This window comes from Zonotrichia albicollis, chromosome 4, assembly GCF_047830755.1.
Source record: "Zonotrichia albicollis isolate bZonAlb1 chromosome 4, bZonAlb1.hap1, whole genome shotgun sequence".
In the NCBI taxonomy this organism is placed as follows: domain Eukaryota; kingdom Metazoa; phylum Chordata; class Aves; order Passeriformes; family Passerellidae; genus Zonotrichia; species Zonotrichia albicollis.
Genome location: NC_133822.1, coordinates 52922567 through 52946678, shown reverse-complemented (window position 1 = coordinate 52946678; position 24112 = coordinate 52922567). Strand labels below are relative to the sequence as shown.

General features: G+C 36.5%; 1 long non-coding RNA gene across 8 annotated transcripts in view; it reads right to left on the bottom strand.

Moving 5' to 3' along the window:
* Positions 1-1011: 1011 nt before the first annotated feature.
* Positions 1012-24112, bottom strand: part of LOC141728847 (uncharacterized) — a 42573-nt gene continuing 19472 nt past the window's right edge. The window contains exons 2-4 of one of the 8 annotated variants that reach the window (XR_012580089.1): positions 19290-24112; positions 18758-18826; positions 1012-12504 (exon numbers count right to left, since the gene is read on the bottom strand). The exon at positions 19290-24112 is cut by the window's right edge and continues 16895 nt beyond it. This is a non-coding gene — a long non-coding RNA (uncharacterized LOC141728847). The other 7 variants (XR_012580085.1, XR_012580090.1, XR_012580088.1 and 4 more) reach the window with 7 other exon arrangements.

Here is a 24112-nt window from a genome sequence, read left to right as displayed (position 1 = left end):
CTACTTTTTTTTCCACAGTAGCTGGATATGGGGCTGTCTTGTATTTGGGCTGGAAACTGTGGATAACACAGATGCCTTTGTATCGTTGAGCAGTGCTTATGCAGAGTCAAGGCCTTTCCTGTTTCTCACTCCACTCCGCCACAGGGTGGGCTGGGAGTCCTGAGAAGCTGTCACAGACAGGACAGCTGATGCCAGCTGACCCCAGGGATATCCCACAACATGTGGTTTCATGCTCATCATATGAAGCTGGGGAAAGAAGGAAGAAGGGGGCAATGTTCAGAGTGATGGCATTTGTTTATCCAACTAACTGTTACACATGATGGACCCCTGCTTTCCTGATGAACACTTGCATGCTGATGGGAAGTGGTGGAAAAATTCCTTGCTTTGCTCTGCTTGTGCTCATTTCTTTTGCTTTGCCTATTAAATTGCCTTTATCTCAACCCATGAGTTTTCTCACTTTTACTGCACTAATTCTCTCTCCCTTCTGAGCAGCTGTTGGTGCTTGGTTGCCGGCTGGGGTTAAATCACAACAGTCAGTTTGAATCCTACTTTGTATTCAAGGTTTGTTAGATATGTTCTTTTGATTCTTTTCTGAAAATCCATGAATACATCATACAGTAAATGATCAATTAGTCTTTTCTTCTTTTTACCTTCACTCTTGCCAATTTGTGGCAAAAATATTTCTTTACTTTCTCTTTGAAAACAAGGCTGTCCTTAGTCATTAGTAAATGCATGCAACTTCTGTTTGCTTGTAGAGATCTGTGCATTGTCTGAAGGCATGCATACAACATACACACATGGAAATCAGCTTCCAATAATAATCTTACTATTTGCATCAGATTGCTAAGGCTTTTGAAGCTTTCCAATTTGCATGACTTAGTAGAAATCGGGCATAATTCAGCTCTTTGAGTTTGTGTTGCTATTCCAGAGTGTTATGAGAACAGCAGCTTCTCTTATGCATCCCATAAAAAAAAAAAAAAGCCAGCTCAGTAACTGAAAAAGAATATGACTGTATTTGCAAACCATTACAAATACACAGGGTAGATTCACCCTCCCACCTTGCTCAGTATGAGCTTGCTCTGATATTCAGACAAAATCAAATATGAACAGCTACTACCACAGTAGACATTCAGCTTCGTAAATGCTCTATTTACGTGGCAAAGAAATGGGCTTTACAGGAGTTTTACAGGGAAACAGAAATTGCCAGAACTGGCAGTATAAATTGAAATAGCAGGAGGCAATGCTATGAGAATAAATATTGGAAAAACAACTAGGAAACTGGATGCAGGCAACTGATTTAAATCCTTTCTCCTCTGTAAATCTAAAAGCTTGGAGTCACCCATTTCTAATGTACATAGGTTACCAGTTACTCGATACAGGTGCTGTTGGAAATGCACTGTGAAAAACCAACTGATTCAGAAAGTAAATGTGAGAAATGATGAAAAATATTTTGAGATAGACATGTTTTTAGCAGGTCAAATGTCAATGCTAGTAACTGGCTTTATCCCAGTTATCTAGTGAAGTTTGAAGTTCCCAAAATCTACCATCCCTAGGATTTGCTGAGGTTCTTTGAGGCACCACTACCACATTATTTCCTAGGCTATATGATCTGTTGCAGTGGGCTGAATGGAATTAACAGGGAAGGAGGGTGAATAACATGTTTTACACCTTGCTACCTGCCATACTAAAGATGCTGTAATAAGCCACAGTGATGAAAGCACATTTTAATTTCATACCAAACAGATTACAAAGATTCATGTAACTATATTTGTCTTCAGATGTATTCAACATCCCTATCCTAAAATATTAGGTACTCTGAATTTATGCACAGCAAGAATGTTGAGTAGGACTCCACTCACATGGGAAGAATCCTTTATGAATTGGTGGAATTTCTAACTGTAATGGCTTAATGGCTCTTCTATCATTCTTGTAAGTAAAACTGATTGTAAATAAAATAAAATGCAAAATAAAACAAAGACACTAAACAATATCTCTAGCTCCCCCTCCCCAGATTGATAAGCCTTCTGCTGCCCTGGATTCCAGTGTGATCATTCATAAGTAGTCATAACAAAGATGTATCCTCCTGTCCGAATGTACTTCACAGACATCTGCTAATACCACTCCCTCTAATACATATCAGGTATGTATACTGGGTGAAATCTTCATTGGTGAAATCATTCCCCTGAGATCATTCCAATTGACATGCAATCCCAAATTAGAAAGTGAAATTCAGGTATAAATACTGAATGATCAAACCAAGTTTAATTATAAAGAGAAAAAAGTGTGAAAGGAGAAGTAATGCTTCAACAGCTGATGTTATTTCTGCTTGAAAGCTTGAGGCGGGGGGGAATGCAAGGCAAAGGGGAAAAGAAAACCAAACCAATTTTTAAGTAAAACTCTTATTCACTAGATGACAACTAAATGTTGCACACCACCATTCTTGTGTTCAAGGAGAAAAGGATCCCAGTTTTGTAAACTAATCCAGTGAAATGATCAGCCCTGCAGTAGAATCATATGATTGAAAAGATTAGATTATACAAATGGCAAATTAGGTAAACCATAGCAGAAATGGAAGAAAAAATTCAAAATATCTCTCCTTTGAAATTTCTTAATAATAAGTAATGAACTAATAGCCTCCAACCCATAATAAGCAGGCAAAACAATAAGGAAGGAAGAGAGGAACATGACAAGAATCAGAAACTGTAAGAAGGGTGCTGAATGAAAGTTTTCCAAGTGGAAGGAAGAAAATTGTCTTTATCTATGACATCATCCTTCCCCTCAGACAATCCATAGCTACCCAGTGTAAAAGCTTTTGTATAAAACTGTAGTGTACACATTCCTAGACAGAGAGAGGTGGCTATACCAGTATGCCATAAGTGCTGCTAGACACAGCATGAATGGGAGCACTTCAGCAGTGACACTCTGGGACTGCATTCATGAGCTGGGAAAAGCTACAGCTGAAGGCAAATTACAATTTGAAGGCATGCCCATTGCTCCCTTGGCTCCAGCTCCATGATCAAGCTGTGAGGGAGGATTGAAATTAAATAAAAGGCCCACAAGCCAAAGGTACAAATGCTTCATTAGTTTTTCAGGCAAACTCAAGTCTCATACTAATCTCAAACACTTTCTGAAAGAAAAAGGATCTTGAACTGGCTAGGGAATTAAGAATTACAATGATGTGGGGTTTTTCTGAAGCCTGCACTTGTCACCCACAAAAATGGTGCATAATCAAGGTCAGTAAAATGCAGGGCTGAAAGAGTGAGTGCACTGCAGGAAGTAGTACAACATTAAACAGAAACCTGTCATGAAGACAAACACCTACCAGAGATATCTAGCACACAGAGAAGCTGCATAAGCAGCCAGCTTTTAGAATGGATGGAATTTTCTTTTTCCCACCTACAGTGCCTTCTGTAAATAACTTCCTCATGATGCTAAAGCTGCCATGGAGCTGCACATTGGGAAGCTATGCCGGAAGGAAGGATAACTTGAGAGGATTCTGTGCACTTTTAGTATCATTGCTCTGTTTTAACACTGGCATTTGAGATATGTCTTTCCCTTTTGACCTTCTGACTAGGCAAATGGGCGTCAGGGCTCAGCAAGGGATGGCTGCTCCCTCAGGGCTGAGAAGCCAGAGTCACATTGCTCCCAGTGGCTGTTCTGCTCTGTGTTAGGGTTGCCAACAGAGCCTCCAGACAGTCACAGGAAAAGCACGTGATGAGCTAGGAAACTCTAGGCCTGGAGCCTATATGGGGGAACCTGCCAGGGGACAAGGCCAGAAGAAGGTCGTAACACAGGTACAGCTATGTCACACCTTAAATCAGGATTGCCAGCCTGAGCTGAAATGGGAGTCCTGGGCAGGGTGTGGGGGAAAGGCCCAAGCTCAGTGTGGATAGGGCATCTCCGTGCTCTCAGGGCCCTGGCAGCACCTACAGAATGCTATAACCTGTAGTGGGGTTAATAATGAGTTTCCAGAGGAAACAAAGATTCCTAGCACATTTGAATTTATCTCAGCTTCAGACCAGCCTTTGAAGGCACCAGATCTGTGGGGCAGCTTACTGTGCTCAGTCCCTTCATACCTTCAGAGTGCTTCTAGACCATATGTTCTTTCATAGCTTCTGCAGTGAGTCATGGGCTCAGCAATGGGCTCATAGAACCTAATGTAAACTAAAGTGATGGAATCACTAAATGAAATGTCAGATTTTCCATTTAGCAAATTTCACCATCAGGAAAGTAGGAGTGGGATTGAACAGATGCTAAACTAGAAAAAATAAAAGAGAATCTGTCTCTTCAGAGGCTGTGGTACACCCTGCTTCTCCAGCCTGCAAGAAATATGGAGGAGGATGTCTAAGCATTGGTCTAAAAGAGGAGACAAGATCCAAGTCTAGGCTCATAGAGGAAAAATGGGAACAAATAAATGGATGATAGAGCAGATTGCGGTACAGATCTTTTAGAGACTGAAAAATATCCCAAGTGAAACAAAGAAAACAAGGAGAAAATGACTGGCAATTAGAAGGGCTTCAGGGAATGGAGCTGCTGAGCAGAGAAGAGTACATTTGGTAATGAAACAGAAGAAATTATACAGGTGCTGTCAGATTAGATTCATTAGAACTGAACCAAAAATTAAGGATTAGACTAAGCAGTCAGAAACTGGGCAGCCTCCAGGGAAAAGTAATGTTGTTAAGTGTTAATGTCTCTAACTTTGTTAATGTCTCTGACAAAGCACTGGCCCCGAAGGGATGGTGTGCCCCATTGCTCACTCCAAGTTCTCATTTTCCCCAGTACATATCCAAGACAAGAGCTTGTCACACAGCAGACACATCTTGGTTCCCCTGACAGAAACACCATCCACCTCAGCAGGGCAGGAGCTGCAGTGAACACAACAGCTTTGGTGACCTTCACAGATACAGGAACCAGCCCTGAACGTCCAGGTTTTCTGTAAGTAGCAAAATTTCTGGACTATTTTCTAAGGCAAATCTCTGTTATTTAACAAGCAAGCTGCAAATATTTTTTCTAAGATCTGAGAAGGAAGAGGAAAGGTCTGCAGCGGTCCTTTTATCCAAATTGGCTCTCCTGGTGTACAGACGCCAAACCAGTTTTACAAGAATGTTCCAGAGGTGTTGCCTTGCAACACTAAGTTACACATTACTTGCCCTTCAACAACCCTTTGCAAAGAGACAATGCACACCACTACATATTTGCTCTGTGTCTTGTACCTTGGCACCTCCTTTGATCCTTCTCACTCTCTAGCTTTTTCTTTTCTAGAAGACAGGCATACAGGGTCTACCTCTTTCCTGTCTTCTCTTGATGAAGGCTCTGAAAATATTTTCCAATCTTTATACAGCTGCTGTTGCTTATCTGCCACCTCCCCAGAATAAGACAAAATTCTTCACAACTTCCTATTCTTTTGCTCCTGTTCTTATGTTTTATTTGAATTTCAATAACATGCACATAAACTCAGTTCTATGGTGTTAATAGAATTTATATATTGTGCCTAAATATCTCTGCCTATCTTTATCCCTCTTCCTTATTTATGCTTATATATCTATACAGCATTCCCCACCCAATCTTCCATAGTATTTACAACCCCATATAGTACTGTTACTGTTGGCTAAAGGGTTTAAGATCTGATTTCTGATTTAATTTGAACACTGGAACAGGTGAAAGGATCAGATTGAAGGATGCTACTCTGTAATTTAACCACAAACTTAGCTGACCCAAGTCTGTGTTTTACATTTGTGTTTCTGGCACTACCATATGTAGAAAATTACAACCAAAAATCAGCGCAGAATAAAGTCTGTTTTTCTTAAACACAGTACAATATGTGTCAGAAATATCTGCTTCAAAGCTATTATAAAGGAAAGATATTAATAACCATGGCTAACTTCGGCTGCTTGATTTTATGCTGTGGCTTTTGCAGTGACAGGCCATATCCTCTGAGAGAGTACTTGTCACACCTTTTTTCTGAACAGGCTCACCCAGCTCCAGTATCACACCTTCATGTCTTCCTACCTCATTTGTATCCCATTCTTTAGATAAGCCTCCCCTTCCCACAAAGTCTTTTCCTCTTCCATCTCTGTAAATTGTATCACTGAAACTGAAAGTTTCTAAAATTCAGAAGCCTTTTTTAACTTCTTCTTTGCAGTCATCTTTCAAAACTCATTAACTTCTCCTATTAAAACTGGTCTTCCACAGGACAAAGAAGCAACATACATCCCTCCTTGCATTCAGTAAAGCTAGGAATCCTTTTTCTGTTTTGGCACACCACTGCTCAGTCAGTCCATGGTTTGGAAACCTCTCAAGCCTCAAGTGATCGTTCTGCCTTTGTGCAAGTTGCCCTGAGGCCCCATGCACAAGCATCAGGTGACAGCTGTGTCTGGCACTCACTGTGCCTGAATGTCAGCACAGCTGTCTTCTTCTGGAATTGCATAAGAACAGCAAGCTCCTTGCTTTGATGAAATCTCTTCCCCCATTCTGAACTTTTACTTATTAAGAAAGGCCCTTAATAAAGCAACTGAATAGGTAAAAACTTTTCCCAAAATATATCTTTCCAGATATTTTTGGACATAATTTTCTTTCTATAGAAGGAGTCAATTCTAACCTTTTAACACATCCCACCAGACACTTCTTCCTAATTATATGTTTTATTTAGTTTTTGTTGCTGTGTTTTAAATCTGCTACATTAACTAATTTCAGAATTTACCAGTGTTTAGTCATGTTACCATATTGTTTCATCTTATACTATCCTTAATAGTGTTATACATTAATAATCTGAACAGCTTCAACTATATTATTTGGGACTGTATTTCAAGTACAAAGTTAAGTCCAAATGTAAGTCAGCAACGCCACAGTTCTCAAAGCAAAACAAATTTCTTTTCAAAGGAAAAAATTCTCAATCAATGCAGAGAATCTCAATACAATTGCACATATATTTCTTTGCCACAAAATCTCTTCTTCAGTACCTAGGAGGTGATATTTTTTTAGCATAGTTGGACAAATTCTATGCAACCATCTCCTCCCAGTGAAATCTAGCTACTGAACTTCCTAGAATACTAGATGCCACAGATCTACCTAAATTATCATTGAGTGATTTCTTTTGAGCAGGGCACTATTTTTATTACATGTATTCCAGGAAAATTACATTCTCTCCTCTGTTTCATAAACTGCTGATACATTATCTCTTCTATTAATGGTGTCTTAGAAAGATATTTTTGTCTCTCTAAGGATTTTTTTGTCCTACAGTATAGCAGCTTTTTAAAAGAAACACAAAATCCAAAACACACCCCCCCACAAAAATCACCTAAAACCACAACCAAAACACATGTGCCTGATCCGTTGGCATCAGTATTTCACGTTCCCAAACAATTATGAAATCTATCTTATCAATATCTGATTTATCTTCACATCTAGCTAAAATCGCCCAACGTAGGAACAATTCTCCAGGTTCCCAGTCTGAATCTTTGCATGTTGGTCAAGACCAGGGTTACTCCTCACCTTACTATGTCTTCAGACAGAGCAACAAGTCACTTTCCAGCATCTATGTATGCCAGATGTAATGTTCAATTTTGGAAATGTATCTTTCTTGAGTAGAATTTTAGAAATCTATCTTTCTGCCTGTAAAATTGTTGTTTTCTCCTGCTGCTCCTCCTTTCATGAAGAAGAGGAGCATTTCACTACCTTGTAGGTAGGTGGTGGGTTCCACTAAACTCTTGGGGATGGTGCTGAGCAGGGCCAGGAGGTGCATTTCTCCCTCCCTTTACTTAATATGGAACTTAAATTATTGCTTTATAACTATTTATCACTTTATCACTGCTATTGCTTTATCAGTATGTACTGGAGCCTTTGCACAGCGTGTTGTTTTCATTGGAAAGGCAGAAAACTGGATAGTAATTTTATCATAAACACTATCTCAAAATCCACATATAATCAAAATAAGGTTAAACAGATAAAAAGAAATTACATTCATCAGATTTTTGAGTGACCAGTTTTACAATCTTTAAAACATTCTCTTCAGTAATTGTCAGTCTGTAATAAATGAGTAGACATGCTGGAATGTTTCAAGGAATTTTGGAAAAAAAATTTATTTAAAACACTAAAAGATAAATAAAATTATTGTGGTCTGTCTTAGATGTTTAAGATGCCTGTTACTTATTTGATTTAGTCAAAATACAAGTAAAGTTACCTTGGAGAGCACTTCAGGGAAAAGAAGCACTGTAAGCTGCCCTGAGTGGGCAGAGATATTGAATCTAAAAGGTTTACATGTTAATTGTTAATTTTGGATAAAACCCATTTATCTAATTATTTTCATTTTCATGCCAAAGTGTTGGTTTTTGTTCCACTTCCACTTCTGTTTCTGACATCTTCTCTTGCATCTCACTTCTGGCATTTCACATTTGCTTCAGCAGAGCCCTGGAGATTTATTTACATTGTAGTCATGAACACCCCTCTCAAGGATGATTAGGCACTGCTAATGCATTAGACACTGCTAATCTTCTCTCTTCTGATCAGGATAGGACCCAAGGGAATGGCTTGAAGCTGCACTGGGTAGAGGGGTGGGGATGGAAGGAGCAGTTAGATCGGACATTAGAAAAAGGCTCTTTGCCTAGAGGGTGGTTGGGCACTCAAACAGGCTCCCCCAGGGAAGAGATTACAGCACTAAGGCTGCCAGAGTTCAAGAAACAGATGGACAACACTCTCAGGCACATGGTGTGAAACTTAGGGTGGTCCTCTGCAGGGCCAGGAGTTCAAATTTAATGATACTAGTGGATATTCCATGGCTATTCCATGATTCTATAAATGACTTACCCATAGCACCCCTCACCAGGCTAGAATAGCTGGAAACAGCTAGAAAATTTACCCAAATTAATAAACATGCATAAAGTGCCATGTAGATAAGGAATTAGAATCTAGGACATGTTGGGTTTAATTTCTTTCAGGACACAAAACGCAGTGTGCAAGAAAAGTCAGTCGAGCCCATGCGTCTCTCTTCTTACAGCTGCTTGCCCGCTGCTTGCCCAAAGGATAAATAGTTGCTGTCATATATAAGAAAAGAGTGGGTAAGAGTGGGGGATCCTGAGACATATTAAATTTTAAAACCTATGTATTGTTTTGAAAAGGGGTGTGACCAGTTCATATCCATTATAGCCAATCTTCTGAAAATTAGTCATTACTGACAAGATGATATTTCCAAAAGACTTTTGCCTGTAATACATCTGTTGCCTGAGCAGGCTGAGTTCCTCAGTATGAAGAGGCTGACTAAACTACAGTCTACAGTGTATGCAAGCTCAGTTTCATAATGGTGCAGCACTGTCACCGACATCTTTTCATAAAAGTCCTTTCTTTAGGATTTTTCCCCTTTCTGAGAAGCTGTGGCCTCAGCAACAAAATGTAAACAATGGTTATCTGCTGCTGTGGAATGCAACAGGTAGATCCATCCGTGATTGGTCTTGGGTGAGTGTTTGGATTTACTGACCACTCACGGCAGAGCTGTTCTTGCTTTCTGCCTGGACACAGAACTTTGTTCATTCATTCCTTTTCTATTCTTAGCTTGCTAGCATTCTGAGAACTTTCCTTCTTTTCCTATTAGCATAGTAATAATGTAATATATAGCAGAAAATAATAAATCAAGCCTTCTGAACATGAGGTCAACATTCTCGCCTCCCCCTTCACCCTGGAAGACCCTTGCAAGCCCTGTAACACAGCACGTCTTGATTAAGAGTTTGCTTTAATGTAGATAAGTGCTAAAACATAGATCCCTGACTTTGTCAAGTCCTTAATTTCCTGAAAGGGCTTTTCAGAAGAAAGCCTTCATTGTTCAAAACAGATAAATGAGATTCACCACATAGGCTGGGCTTTCTATTCCCCTCTTTAATGCACTGCTGGTTCCATTTTATTCTGGTTATTTGATTCTGATCACACATAATGCCCAACCAGACCAAATGGATCACCTAATCTTTGATAACCTCTAGATATAACTCCCACACTACACAGGGAAAAGCTAATTTAAAGGAGCAACTTGCACATTCTCTTGGCATTCACGCTTTCCCTGGAGGTGCCAGCAATGAGTCTCAGTTTGCTGAGACTAACTCTCTTTATAGTACTGTTGATTATTTACAAATCCCTATACAACCCTAATCCATTTTATTTTAGCAGCTGTTATCACCCCATTGTCCATGAAGATACACTCAATTCTGAAAACTGCTACTCTGTGGGTAATTGTGAAAAGTAATCTAAGATCAGTAGGTGCCTGGGTTTTAGTTTCTGCTTTTTCTTCCATGATTTAAGACCTTTAGGATCCTTTCTTTGAAATTAATAATAAATAGTACTTGTCAGTGTTAAAATATTTTTAAATTCCAACCAATAAATGTTTAATTGTTCAGAGTTTTCTTTTCTTTTTTTAAATTTTTTTTGTTTTGTTTTAAGTAATAAAATGTACTATTTCAGAGTTTAAGGATACTCCCTAGTTTTAATATTATGTTCTTATTCCTTAGGTGCTATTGTAACAGATACAGAATAAACAAAGATCTTAAGGGGAAAAACACATATTTTTAAGCAGCTGTTTACATAATTTAGAACCCATGACAGAAATATTTCATAAAATGTACGATGGCAAAACCCACTTCCTTCTGCTCCTACTTGCTAATGGTTAGGAAAATTATTTATTAATGACTTTATAGTAAGTCATATCAGTTGTTTACTTTAATGTAGTTTAAGCACTGGCTAAACTTTCTAAATGGAACAATAACTAAACATAATATGAGCAATATGAATTCAAAGATTATTTATTCTTATAGGAAACTTTGAACATGTCCCTGTTACCTAAAAATAAATACACTAGATTTTTTTTTATTGCCAACACTGAAAAATGCTATTAAGGGGTTATCTCAGATTTAAAGAAAGTAAAGAACAAATAAAACTTCAAGCTTGACATGCAACACAAAGCATAAGCACAAAGTATCCATTCACATTAGCAATGGGTACTGTAAAATCACGAGTTTTTAGAGCATACCTATTCTTCTGAGTGGGTTTTTGCTTCATTTAGAGTTCAAATGAGAGATAATATTACAAACAAGAAAAATAAACTTTTTTTTATATTTTGGGTAAAGTACATTTGATGAGTAGCCATTCTTTAAGACAAAAAATATCCCAGTATTAATCTGACATCCTTTTCTTGTGAGGTGAGGAAGGGGTCATTTAAATACTGATAATAATGGCCTTCTAAAAATGAATTATAGTATGGGAAGGATAGTTTACACGAGAAAGGATAAAGACATAAACTATGTAGTGAAAACCTAATTTCAAAGACATAAGTTGTTGAGGATGAAAACTCCATGAGTTCACCTGAGACAGAGGTCTTCATACAGCGGTACACGGCGTTACCCAGATCAGAAATTATTTCACAATCCAGAAATCCTGAGTACCCCCAGGCACCAGAAGTTGGTAATAGTTTTTCTGTGTAGCACCACTATTCCAATCACACAGTTAAACACCCACAACACCAATCTAGCTCTACAGTCAGCCCCTAAATACAGATGTAGAAATATTGTATTCACATACAGGCTCTGTGCTACAGTAAAAAAGACAGTAGTAAAACATCTGATATTGGTGGATTTTATTACTTTTTCAGATTGACACTATTATCCACCATGAACTTCTAAAACTCTGTGGAGACAAAATGTTATTTAGAGGGTTATTGGGTGAGATCTAGAATGCTGAAGATTTTGTCTGAACTCAAATTAATGTTTAAACATCTGTGGGCTTTGTTTTCTATTTTCCCTTTCTTCTCTCTTTCTTACAGCCAAAAGTTTTATCAGCTAGAGCCATTCTCAACTATTTATCTTTATAATTTATTACTTATTGTTAATTATAGTTCTGTAATTTCAGTAGCTGTCTCTGTAGATAACTGAAGATTTATTTGTAATTGTCCTGCAGCATGAAAATACCTACCTTGTATCTTATGATCCAAACTATGTGGCAATCTGCCATTTCATTTTCATAATGTTATAAAGTTTTAAAACTTAAGCACATCCATAGTTGGATTTTTTTAAAAAAAAAACAGCTTAGTTTTGGGATATTTTTTTTTTCTATAGAGTCTCCTTCCAAAGTAAAAATCAGAGCATTATTTTGTTAAGAGAGAGAAACAAGGAACTGATTTGATTTCATGCTTAGAAATTTTTTCCTATAGGAAACCTTGCATAACAGTTTGAACAGTGAAATGTTTCTAAAGATACTCCTTTTTGATGAATCATGTGTTTGTGACTTTCCTTGGATATATTTATTCATGGTTTCCTACTGCCTTTTATCACCTCATCAGTAATCATCTCTTGTACAATGTCATTGCATGAGTGTAGATGCTCCAGAGATGAATGATGCATTTTCTCTAACAATTATTCTGGTTTTCCTTCCATGGGCCCTACTGGATCCTTGATGAGTTATCATACTCTCTTTTCATATTTTGCTGGGTGACTGGTGGTTTGGCAGTATTTTTCTCTTCCAAGTCCCAGATTTCTAGGACAAACAGAGAAAAAAGATGTTATTTTTCCTATACAAAACAATGCCACAGACATCCCCCAGTTCAAAAGAAATCCATTAAACTATATTTTACTTTTGGGCTAAACTGTCTGCTGAAATTCTTGCAGATTCTGTTCTTGATTCTTTTCCCTCTGGTATTCATAATGTCTCTGTTTCCTACTGCTTAGTCCCAGGACACCTATAATCACTGCCAGCAGCAAGCACTACAGAGAAACCCTTTTTGTCTGTTATCTACTTCAGATCCCAACTCCAGGGCTTTAAATCAAGAAAATATCTTCTGACCTTACCTTATTTTTCTTACTGAATCCCGTGCATTCTTTTTACTTTGCTGTATTCCACAAACTTTTTTCATGACCTCAAGAATTTACAGCAGCTCCTAACAGCTACATAATCCCTCCTCCCTATTTTTCCACACTCTGTAAAACATTTCTTGGCAACTTACCTTGGCATGCAGTAAAATCGTGTTTGTTTGGATCTGAAGCGTGTGGTACATAACAAATGTCTGACAAAAATGTCTTTTACCAGGATCTAAAATACCAGTACAGTCCTGTTCCTTCCCAGAATGTTTAATCCAGTGACTTTCAGATATCTGAAAGCCAGGAAACAAGGAGTTGATGCATATGCAACTTAAATTTTTGAATATCTAGAAACAGAATGCTAAGATATAAGACTGAAATATTGACTGTATTCTTCCTCCCTTTCTGGCAGAAATCCACATGAATTTCAACTGGATTCACAGTGCTAAGTGCAGGGATATTGAATGGTGAAGGGATTAGCTGGAGAAGCTTGGCAGTGTAAGGAGATCTGGGTCTGAGCCTGTACTGCCTTTATTCAAGGAAAGAGATATGTATGTGTGTCTTAATCCAGTATCAGTGCAAAAAATCAAGCCATCTCTTGACATAGATCTTTCAGTGCTGTGAGAGTAAAAAATCCAACAGAAAATCAACTTAATTTATGGAAATATATAAAGGGATTGTAAAGCATTGCCTGTTTGGGGTTACTTCCTTGTTGTAACCCACTGATAAAGCTGTTGGGCATAGCTTCAACCCACTGTGGTTCATTTAGCCGCACTTTTACCTCTGAAAAGGTAAAAAAAAATATTAGATACCATTATGTTTGTTCTCAAATCAACCATGCTGGCTAACACTAGGTGAGAGTCTGTATAACTGTGCACTTCTAAAGACATTGCTCAAAGGTGGCAGATTAACAACTCCAGGTCCTACGATTTGGAATTTTCTGATTTTAAAATGTTACATTTCACTGACCGTAATTCTTAGATAGGGCACAAACACATGGGCACCCTTAGCTCAAATTTAATGAAAAACTTTCTTTTGTCAGAGAATGTCTGCATTGAATTGAGTGTCCTTTTGAAAGACAAACATGGCACCTGTTTAATAAAGTTGCACCATCCTGTAAATCCATCTGCAACAGAAATGTGGTTAGGTAACTGCTGCCATTATTTCCACCATTCAGAAAAATCTTTCCATTGGGAAATCTCACCACAAATTTACCTATGAGCAGACTGATTTCAATCATTACCCAATACTACTATTGATAAATTTCATAATGACTTATGCTCATCTTAATATTGCATCTGCATGCTTAAAAGACCCAGATGTACAGTAATGGGAAATGGATAGTACCAGAAGGGATGTATGACAGAAATCAACTTTATTCCCATGTCATAGATTATATAAACATTAATTAAAAGTTTCAGGGAAAATATGGACAAGGATTAACTCATAATGCATAAACTCTATCCAAATCCCCAGACAATGGTAACCTATCTTTTGTACTAAGAATATCAGATAGAAAAGCCATGAGATTTCAGTTTGTCCAAAAGAAAAGATTCATCTCATTTGTGAAATGTTATTTTTTCTTGAAGTCAAGGGGTCTCTGATACAGACATTAGAGCAGAACCCTTGAAAGTATTTTACAGTCTTGTCTAGATCATCTGTCTCACAATCAGCTCTTATCAGTTTGTTTCAGGGGTAAGCTTTTAATTTTTAAAGTATTGCAAGCACATTTTTTGCATGAACTGAAGCCTGCAAAAATAGTCAGAAAAATACTTCCTGAAACTCTTGCAAAACAGTATTTTCCTAAATTGCAGACCTCAGTGCTAAAATGCCTCCACCTGAATTTTTTGGTCAAAATACAACAGAGTATAACATGTGAAACCTTGTACTTTGATGTGCAAAGCAGGAGAAAGTCCAAGGGTCTTAAGTAACAAGACATGTTAGTATGGGTTAAAAAATGGTCAGATAAGCAAGTACCAAACTGGGTCTCTCAAAACACATTACACATTTGGTTATTCCTGCATGATACTGCATCATGCACATGAATCTATCAAAATGTCTTCAGGGGAGAAAGTCTCTTTATGGATGCTCTGTGGCATATTTCCCATGGTTCTAGAAAATAGATCATCAGTCATGTGTAATCACATTTAGATGTAAAAACAGAAAAATAAAAAAAAGAGTAAATTATTATACTAAATTTCTCATAAAATATCAGATGAATTATTCCTCTAGCCATTAAACTATGCAAGGAACCCAGGGAAAAATATAAAAATAAGCTTGTCAAATATCCTTGCTTTATTCATAATGCTTCTATTTATACACCACATACTTTGGTTTTTTTCCAGAGGGGTGTATGAAAAGTACTGATATACAGGAACTGTAGGTGATTAAGAAGCTGCAGCTAGTGCAAGACTGAAGGGATAAGTGGCCCTCATGCTGCCAAAGGTTTTGACCTGACAAAATGCTGAAATTTCTATTACCCTTGTCACTCAAATCCACATGCAACCTTTGGCCAGTCTCTCTTTCATTCCTGTCTTGTCAACTTGGCCTCTTGTACTGGGTTGAGGATGTTTTTAATCTTTTTACTAATAACTGTGTTATCAAGTAAAAAAGAGATTAATTTTCAAAACCTTGGGCCAAAATTTATCCATCATTATTTTTCATAATGATGAAATTCAACTTGGACCAAGCCCTAGTTTGTAAATGATGCAAACTGTGCTCACACAAAATGACTGTTGCAACAACTTTCACACTATTTCTGGAAATTAATCACATTTTTCCCTGTTTAACACAGAAATCTCTAGATGGAAGCCCCAAGCAACATGATGTAATGTTTTTAGATGCATTTCATAAGCTTGCAAGTTTAGCTTTTTTATTCCCCAGATTTTTTTTTAAAGCAGAATATTCAACTGTGAATTAGAAACTGCCAAGTTGTAAACTTTAATGACACTTCCCCTCAGTTTAAGAGGTTGGATTATAATGGCAGAGATGTCATCAATATTTGACTACTATTGGATTAATAGCAGTCAAATATAATAGAACTTTAATTATTAAAGTTCTACTACCCAGGATCAAGGAACATATTTCAGTTGAAAGTACGAGGTTCAAAAATTCAAATTGGTCATGTCCTTCAATTACTATGATACCCACATTTTGACAGCCTTGTTTTCTGATCTGCTCCCTTGTCTCAGATTAGGCAGCTGATTGTAAATGTTGATTTATTGATGACTCACTGCAATACTTTGAGTTTCTTGAAAAAATTCTTCAATTCAAAAAACCCAGCAAACCACATTTCTCTTTGCACCCTGTTATCATGCTAATCCTGATGGCCTTGATCATTGCGTAACTCAAACCTTTCCCTGTTGAACCATTCCTCTAGATACCATCTCTAAATGTGCCTGTTTTTCTACAGATCCTGTATTTAATGAAGTCCTGGTAGTCTCCAGTACTGTCAGCAGGAGACCCACACTTCACCTCACAGACAGCCTCGAAATTCTCTGTCAAAACACAGGGAAATTTGTTATTCTGAAACAGGTTACCCAAACTGGAATTTAAATAAGCTGATATATCAAAATATGTTACACTATGATATCTACATAGAAAAGATTTGTGGTGCCTTTCTGAGCTCTAACATCTTTCTTATACTTTAAAAGGATATTGCAATAATCCAGAGGGAAACTCAGCGTTGAACTGTATTATTTACTTTTGCCTGAGGATAGAAATTAAGAACAAAAAAAGAAATTAAAAAATTTATTCTAGGCCAAACCCTTGATATAATTCTTAATTTTAAATTATACCATGAAAATGCATAGAATGTGAGATGGTTTACAATACTTTGCGACTTGAAAGATGGCCTAGTCTTCACTTATGAGAGACAATAATAATAACAGTAACAATATTTTGATAAAAATTATTTCAACAACAAAATCCCCAGTGCATTTGGCTTTCATATCTCCTATGGGACCCAGTGATATTGCCAAGAGATGAGGCTGCTTTTATTGAAAAGGGAATTTTAGGGGAGCCTATGCAGTGGCTGTGGCTGCTAACTAGGTTAATTTCATACTGGTCCCCTAGGAAACTCATGATGGAAACAGACACTGACTCCACTATATTTTCTGTTGCCAGTATAGAAATCCTCATTAGCATCAGAGTTACTCTTCCTATTGCTAAGGAATTTCTGTAAGGGAAAAACCCCCAACAAACAACCCACTAAAAAAAAAACAAAACAAAAACCAAAAAACCGAAACAAACAAACAAACCACAAAAGAAAACTTCCTATGCTAAAACATGTTTCTCTGTAGTGACTTTTTTCTCTGTACTTATGCTCTTAATAGAGCGCATGGAGTTCTGTCAAAGAATAGAGCTTTATCAGCAGTAAATTGACACTATTACAATCCCTCCCACTCACTAAGAGGGAGGATGCTATGTAAATGTAAATGTCTTCACACTATTCCAGACCACCTCAATGGAAATCTTATTTAATATTTGCCCTGTAAAACATTTATTCACCTGTATAAACATGTAATGCTTGTCCTGTTAAATGCATTATTTTCCTATTAAAGAAAAAGCCACCAAACCTTTTTAGAGGAATGGATGTATTTCTGTATAAGAGCATGTAGACACATAACCCAATTGCTTAGAAATTTTGCAGTTCCATGTAATCTCTATAAGAATATGGCCATTTCACCATCCAGAACTGGAAAAACAGAAGAATGACTTTCATGATGGGAAAAGGCTAAATATTCTGTGAGGCACAGGTTTTTCCTCTGTGGTTGTACATGCCTGCTTGAAGTGCTTGCCTCTCTTGTTGGTTTACAGAACTTCTTTTCATCTGCAGTAGCTGTTCTAAAATAACATTGATGTCTAATCACTGCAGCATGATTTTTCTTACTCATTCAAGCATATGCTTCCTAGAGTCTCATATGTGGAAGGAACATAAGGATTTCCTTTCTTCTTAATTTCTATATTTCTCCTTTGGTCTGCTTCTCTATGAGCTCTACACATAGTGATTCCAGAGTTACCTAAAAATTTACTGCATTCATTTTTTGACAGCAGTTTCATAGAATGGTGAGAGGATGGAAGATTAAAGAAGCATCTAAAGCTACATTGCAAAGGGGACCTTGTCACTGCAACTTAATACTTGAAATAGTAATCTTTTCACTGTAAAGAAATGTTCTTGTAATCATTATAACTTTGTATATTGAGTCTTTTTTGATGCAACAATAATTGCTTGGTCTGTTTGCAGCTGTTATATGATTTCATAATTCAAATTGGCAGATTCAAAACTGTAGAAAAGTATTTATGAATATATGTATGCTTATATATGTAAGAATGTGTGCATGTAAATATACAACAGAAAAAAAGACCCTGCAACATAAAAACTAGGTAATAGTTGTAAATCATGTTCTAGTTTAATATTTCTAGGGAAAAAAATGAAAAAGTATCACTTGGAATGGAAATAGATCTTATAATATGAACTGTTTATTCATAGAAATGTCATAATAGACATAACAGTAATACCAGCATGCTAAGAGCAAATTATATTTAGGAGCAAGTCTGACCTTATTTGTCACAGACTCATTTTTTGCTTTCAGTTTTGCTAATAATAATTTTCAGAAAAACAGAGGAAAAATTGATGTAGTTTATCAAAAGCTAGGGAACTGAATATTTTAAAGAGCTATTATTTCTTATTGAAACTGTGGTTATAGTTTAGGAAATATGTGAAAGACTGAAAGGTTTTTAAGGCACTGTTCTTTTGTAACAGGTACACACAACCCCTCACCCAAAGACAGCAGGCAGACTCCATGTCTCAGTTGTTTAACTAGCTCTTTAACACAAGGCTAGAGCTGTAAACTTCCTTCTGAAGAAAGGCATTTCAAGTTATGCTTCTTCCTTGCCTGTCCTTTTCCTTGGAAGGAGAAGAAAACACCTACCAACCAACTTTTGTTCATGGCCATGCTGTGAAGCTCTTGTATTTCAATATGTTGTAGAGATGGAGCAATCTGTCAAGGACAGAAGGAAATTATTAGAGTTCAATTAAGGGTACCTTAATTCAAGTAAGAACAATTTTCTGTTAAACATAAGACCTGGGAGAAAACTGATTTAGATCAGTCCGATTTTTCAATAGGTATTTTAGGCTCATTTGCATGATAGGAAGTTGAAGAGTGGTGGCCATACATAGGTTATATGGGTATTGAAATAAATGCTTAAAATGAAGTGGGACTGTCAGGTTTTCAGAGAAAACTCCTAAAAAATTAAGAAAATAAAGATCCCAGGAAAGTTTTAAACATCTTGAACTTAGAAGATGAAGAAACCTAGCATAGGCTATGCCACCCAGCCATATGGTGGGCTGTTGACAAAGTACTGATCATTGGGAGGCTCTGGATAATCAGCCTGAAAAGGGATCCTTAGATTTAAGAACCTGTCTGATATTTACTGAAAATGTGGAGACTTTTCTGAACTCACCTGCCCTTTGTACATGACGGAGGATTGTCTAAAACATCAATATCTCCACGTAGTTGCTTCTCTTCGTATAAATGATGTATAAATTCTTGCTAGAGAGAAGGAAATTAGGTGCTCTGCAACTAAAACTCACCCGTGTGAAGAACCACAGTGAAGGTGAATTCTCTTCTTCAGTTATTATCTATATCTATATCTATATCTATATCTATATCTATATCTATATCTATATCTATATCTATCTATATCTATATCTATATCTATGTGGAAAATTAATTGCAACTGGAGATGTGAAGACAGACCTTTTCTGCTTGTAGAGATTTCTCATGTTTTGGGTATTAATTTGAGAGAAGAGCCAATAAGATTAAAAAAATATTAGTAAATAGAGCATGAAAAGGTCTCACCTTGGAAAAGAAAAACATTTCCATGAGGAAAAATCTGGAATGTATGTTATTTCAAATTATTTTGATTGATTTGAACTTGATAATCATTCTGTTTCCTCAGAATGATCATCTCCTGTTCTGCTGAGTGCCCAAATTTTAGCTCTGAATTCATGACAGTGCTTTAGCTTCTTGGAAGAGAAAAAAAATTATTTTCTTTTTTTGCTTTCTCTAACTCCAGTGTTGATGTCATATGTACTGACGCAGTACTAATAATGTCACAAATCTCCCCCCTGCCCAAAACTATAGCATTCTGTAATTACCTCAAGACAGAGAGGTTCCGGAAAGAACAATGTGAAATAGGACAGGATTCTACTGAGAAAACTTACAACCAGATTTGCTGTGGAAGGAATTTTGTCTCATTAGAAAGTAAAGTGTAAGACATTTGTTAAGACAAAAGATAATCTTTCCTACTTAAAAAAACTAAATATAATAGTTACCATATCAACTGGGATACTCCAAGAGTGAAATTACCACATATTTCATATTTCTAATTCTAACACAAACATAACTTTTCTTTTATAAAATGCAAATCACTGTACATTTTCCACAGTTCATGCTGGACACAGACAATAATAATGGCCTGGAATAAAATAACTCTTACATTCAGTGCTTAAGAATAAAAGGATAATATTCATTAACTCTACTGAGTAGTCTTCTGTATCTAAATCTGCACTTATTCCTGAGACATTTATTTTTCTCCTTTAATATGTGAGTATACTTTCACTGAACCACATCAAACTCCTGTATTTTTAAGTTGGACTTGTGCTACTAAACATAGAAGTTTCAAGTTTGCCACCTTACTGCCTTATGCAAAAACACAAGAAAAAGGCTTATTTATGCACCTCATTTCACATCAGCCTCAATGCTAAGCAAAAAATAGCAAGAAAAAACCCATAGAATAAGGGCACATGGAAAAAAAACACTTTTCTGTCCAAATGTTGCAAGGTGATATTTCTGACTGGCAAACAGCTGACAGTGAAATACCTCACAGTGTTTTCATTAGGAATATGCAAATTGTTAATACAAAAAATTTCCAGACCATTAAGCATGCTAAAGTCAACAATGATTTTATTAAATCATCCCAAAAACTGACAGGAAGGTTATGCAGTGTCTGAAGGACAAATCTTATGTGCTTACAATGGGTGAGCACTGTCATGAGCAAACTATACAGGAAATGGATTTCTCAGGTAACAATAAAACTGGAAATACTACAGCCTTAACTGATAAAATCATGCAGGAAACTCCTATAAACATATGCACTGCAATATTTTAGCTACTACTGGCTTTGAACCTTAATTACATCTTTACAAACAATTCCTTGTTGTCAGATTTAAGCATTGTGATTTTTTCAAGGGTAGGAAAAGCAGCATGATCTGCAAGGAAATTTAAAAACTATTTCACTAACTCATGACCTGTTACTAGATATTAGCTATTAGATATTATTAGTATTTCATGTGTTACCATTCCACTCAGTCATCACACTCCATGGAAAATGTGTTTTCTTCTGTAATTGATAGCTACTCTTGGACCAGCAGGAGCTTTGCAATAAATGTACTTTGCAGGCAGGCAGGCAGTGATGCAGCATGCCAGCTCTCCTCCCTCCTTGCTAGTGCTCACACCAGAAGAATTTTGTTCAATCAGTAGCCCCAGCTGATTGTTATGTGGCTTTTTCGGGCTTTTCTTTAATAAACTGCTAACTAGTTGATTACTCCTCAGTTAAAGACTTGTATGATAAAATAATGGCCAACAGACTGTGACAAGTTAGCTGTCTCAGAAGTGAAGTGGATTATAGAGGATTTCTTCAGGACAGTGCTGTAGGCCAAAGAGGTGGCAGAAACAGGTATGGCAGAAATACAAGTAGCACATTACTGTGGCTGAGTTCGATACTCTTAACCATCTTTAGAATTGATGGATGATACTAGACACCTCAAGGACAACTCACTGGAGCAATTTTGGATCACCACATTAAGGTGAGCTGAATCTTTTCTGTAGCATCTATTTTTCCCTGTTGATTAGATGGCATAGCTAAGGTGGATAGCTAGGACTAAATTTAGTGTCTAGTTTTCAAACAATTTTTTAGAAAAAATAAATACAATTCTAAAGAGCATCCTAGAATATAAATTCTTTGTCCTTTGATAAAAGTTATTTGTCCTTTTGATAAAAACATGACAAGCACATGCTCTGAAAAGAATATATCTGAAGGGAAAACAATCAGAATTTGAAATCCAAAAAATCTCTAATTTGATTTTCCACCTGTCCTAAGCAACAACGTAATACATCCTTCTCCATGCTTTTTACATTTTTGGAGATTTTGTGTGTTTGTATTGTACTTATGTGTTTGTATTTTCAGAAATTAACAAAATAGTTGTTATCTGCACATACCACTTTTACACATTAATATATTTATGTTCCCTGCTTTGCTCTATACTAAACTCAGATCAGGAACTGACCACAAAAACCTCCCTAGACCTCTTTTCATGTGGAAACAGTTACACTGATGCATGTGTTTGTGTCTATAGCTAAGACTGGGTTTTATTTCTGAGTGCATTTCTGTGCTATTATCAGTCTTGAATTTCATCTGCAGTTTTTCAACATTCATTCACCTAAAAGTGTGAGCTTTTATTGTGTGGAAATACCTCACAAACAAAAATTTTAAAACATGGTTTTGAATTGTTTATTCAAATTCAATACTATGTAAACATTCATTTCATAGATGTTAACATTCATTTCATTTTTGTTTGTTTGGTTTGCTTTTTCTTTTTGTTTGGTTTTGTTTGTTTGTTTCTTCAATTACCCATCTGGCATAATGACATTTTTGTGATTACCAATCTCCATTATCATATTACAAAGTATGCTGATAAAAAGCTATACCATAAAATATAGAGCCTAATATGAAACTTTACATAATTTTTTCACCAATTTTACAATAGATAATTATTTCATAAATATATTTTATAGTGATAGAAATTACAAACTTGCAAATTGATATTGTTAGTTGTTAATCAGAAAAATCCGACACTTCTTGGATATAAATTACTGTTTTTATAGTTTTCAAAATTTATTCAAAAAATGTGGGTTCATCTGTTACTGATCCTGTACACTTTTCCCTTAAAAATGAAATTAAAATTTAAATTACAGAATAAGAAAGATCTAGAAGATAATGGTAAATTTATTCTCTCTGAGACAAAAATCAAGGCTATTTGTAGAATGCAGTTATTTTACTGAAGAAACAAATGAAAGATTTGCTTTACATTTCTGAAGATGGCCACTCCTTTTTTTACTGAGAGACATCCATTAAAATTCTTTCCTTGGGTATGACCATAAACTATGGAAAAACCTGTGATGTGTGATGGATCATTCAGCTGATTTACTAGCTAACAAAAGAATGCTACAAGAATCCAGCCACATCAGCAGGAAAAATGCCAGTTATTTTACCACAACTATTTGAAAATTAGGCATGAAACATTTATGTCATCATGGAAAATATCTGCATTCAGATATTCATTCCCAGTAACTTGGAAATATGGCAGTTAAATAAAATACAGCTACTGCATAACCAGGCCTATTTATACAATTATACATAATGCCAATTTCACCTCATTGTTGTTTCTCAAAGTGGAATTTCTGCTCTTAAATGCAGAATGATACCAGCATTTTAATTTCTGCTCTAACTAACACAGAGGAGGACAACATTGAATGTGGCTCTCTGCCTCTCAGAGAAACATTTCTCTGATGTTGAGCTGTTCCTTTCCTTTTTATTCCTCTCTCACAAAAATGATTCACACTTGTCTTGACAAGGGATTCACAGTCTCCCAAACATCCTGAATCAATCTGTTGTACGAGGTGCGTTCTTTCCTTCGTGAAGAGAATTAATGCAAAGCAAATGTCGTCACCAAAGCTTACAGCAACTCCTTCCAGTCCTTATCAGTGCATTTTTCTTCATCCACAATCATATTTGTATACTTCATCTGAACATGTTTCCTACCTTTAAGAAGCAAGGACAGAGAAAGATTTTCCCGGTTTCACTGCCAAATAATCCCACCTGTAGAGAGTGCCTGATTACAGCACAGGGCAGCCTCTCTTGCTATCTGAAAATATCACATAAGCCCAACAAAAAACAAAATAAAAGCAACTCTGGCAGCAAGCTGTTTAGGTGCAAGATGGATTTCTTTCATATATATATAAAAAAAGGTGGTTTTATAGCACATAGGGTCAATATTTGTCGCTGTTGAATGAAGTAGAAAACTGTAGACAGTTGAGAAAATTAATTTAGTTTCCTCAGGATTTAGAGTCTCCAGGACAGCAACTCACAAAACAGTAGCAAGAAGAATCTGGACAAAATCCATACTCTTAATAAATTACTTGACTGCCTGTCTAAGGCTGATC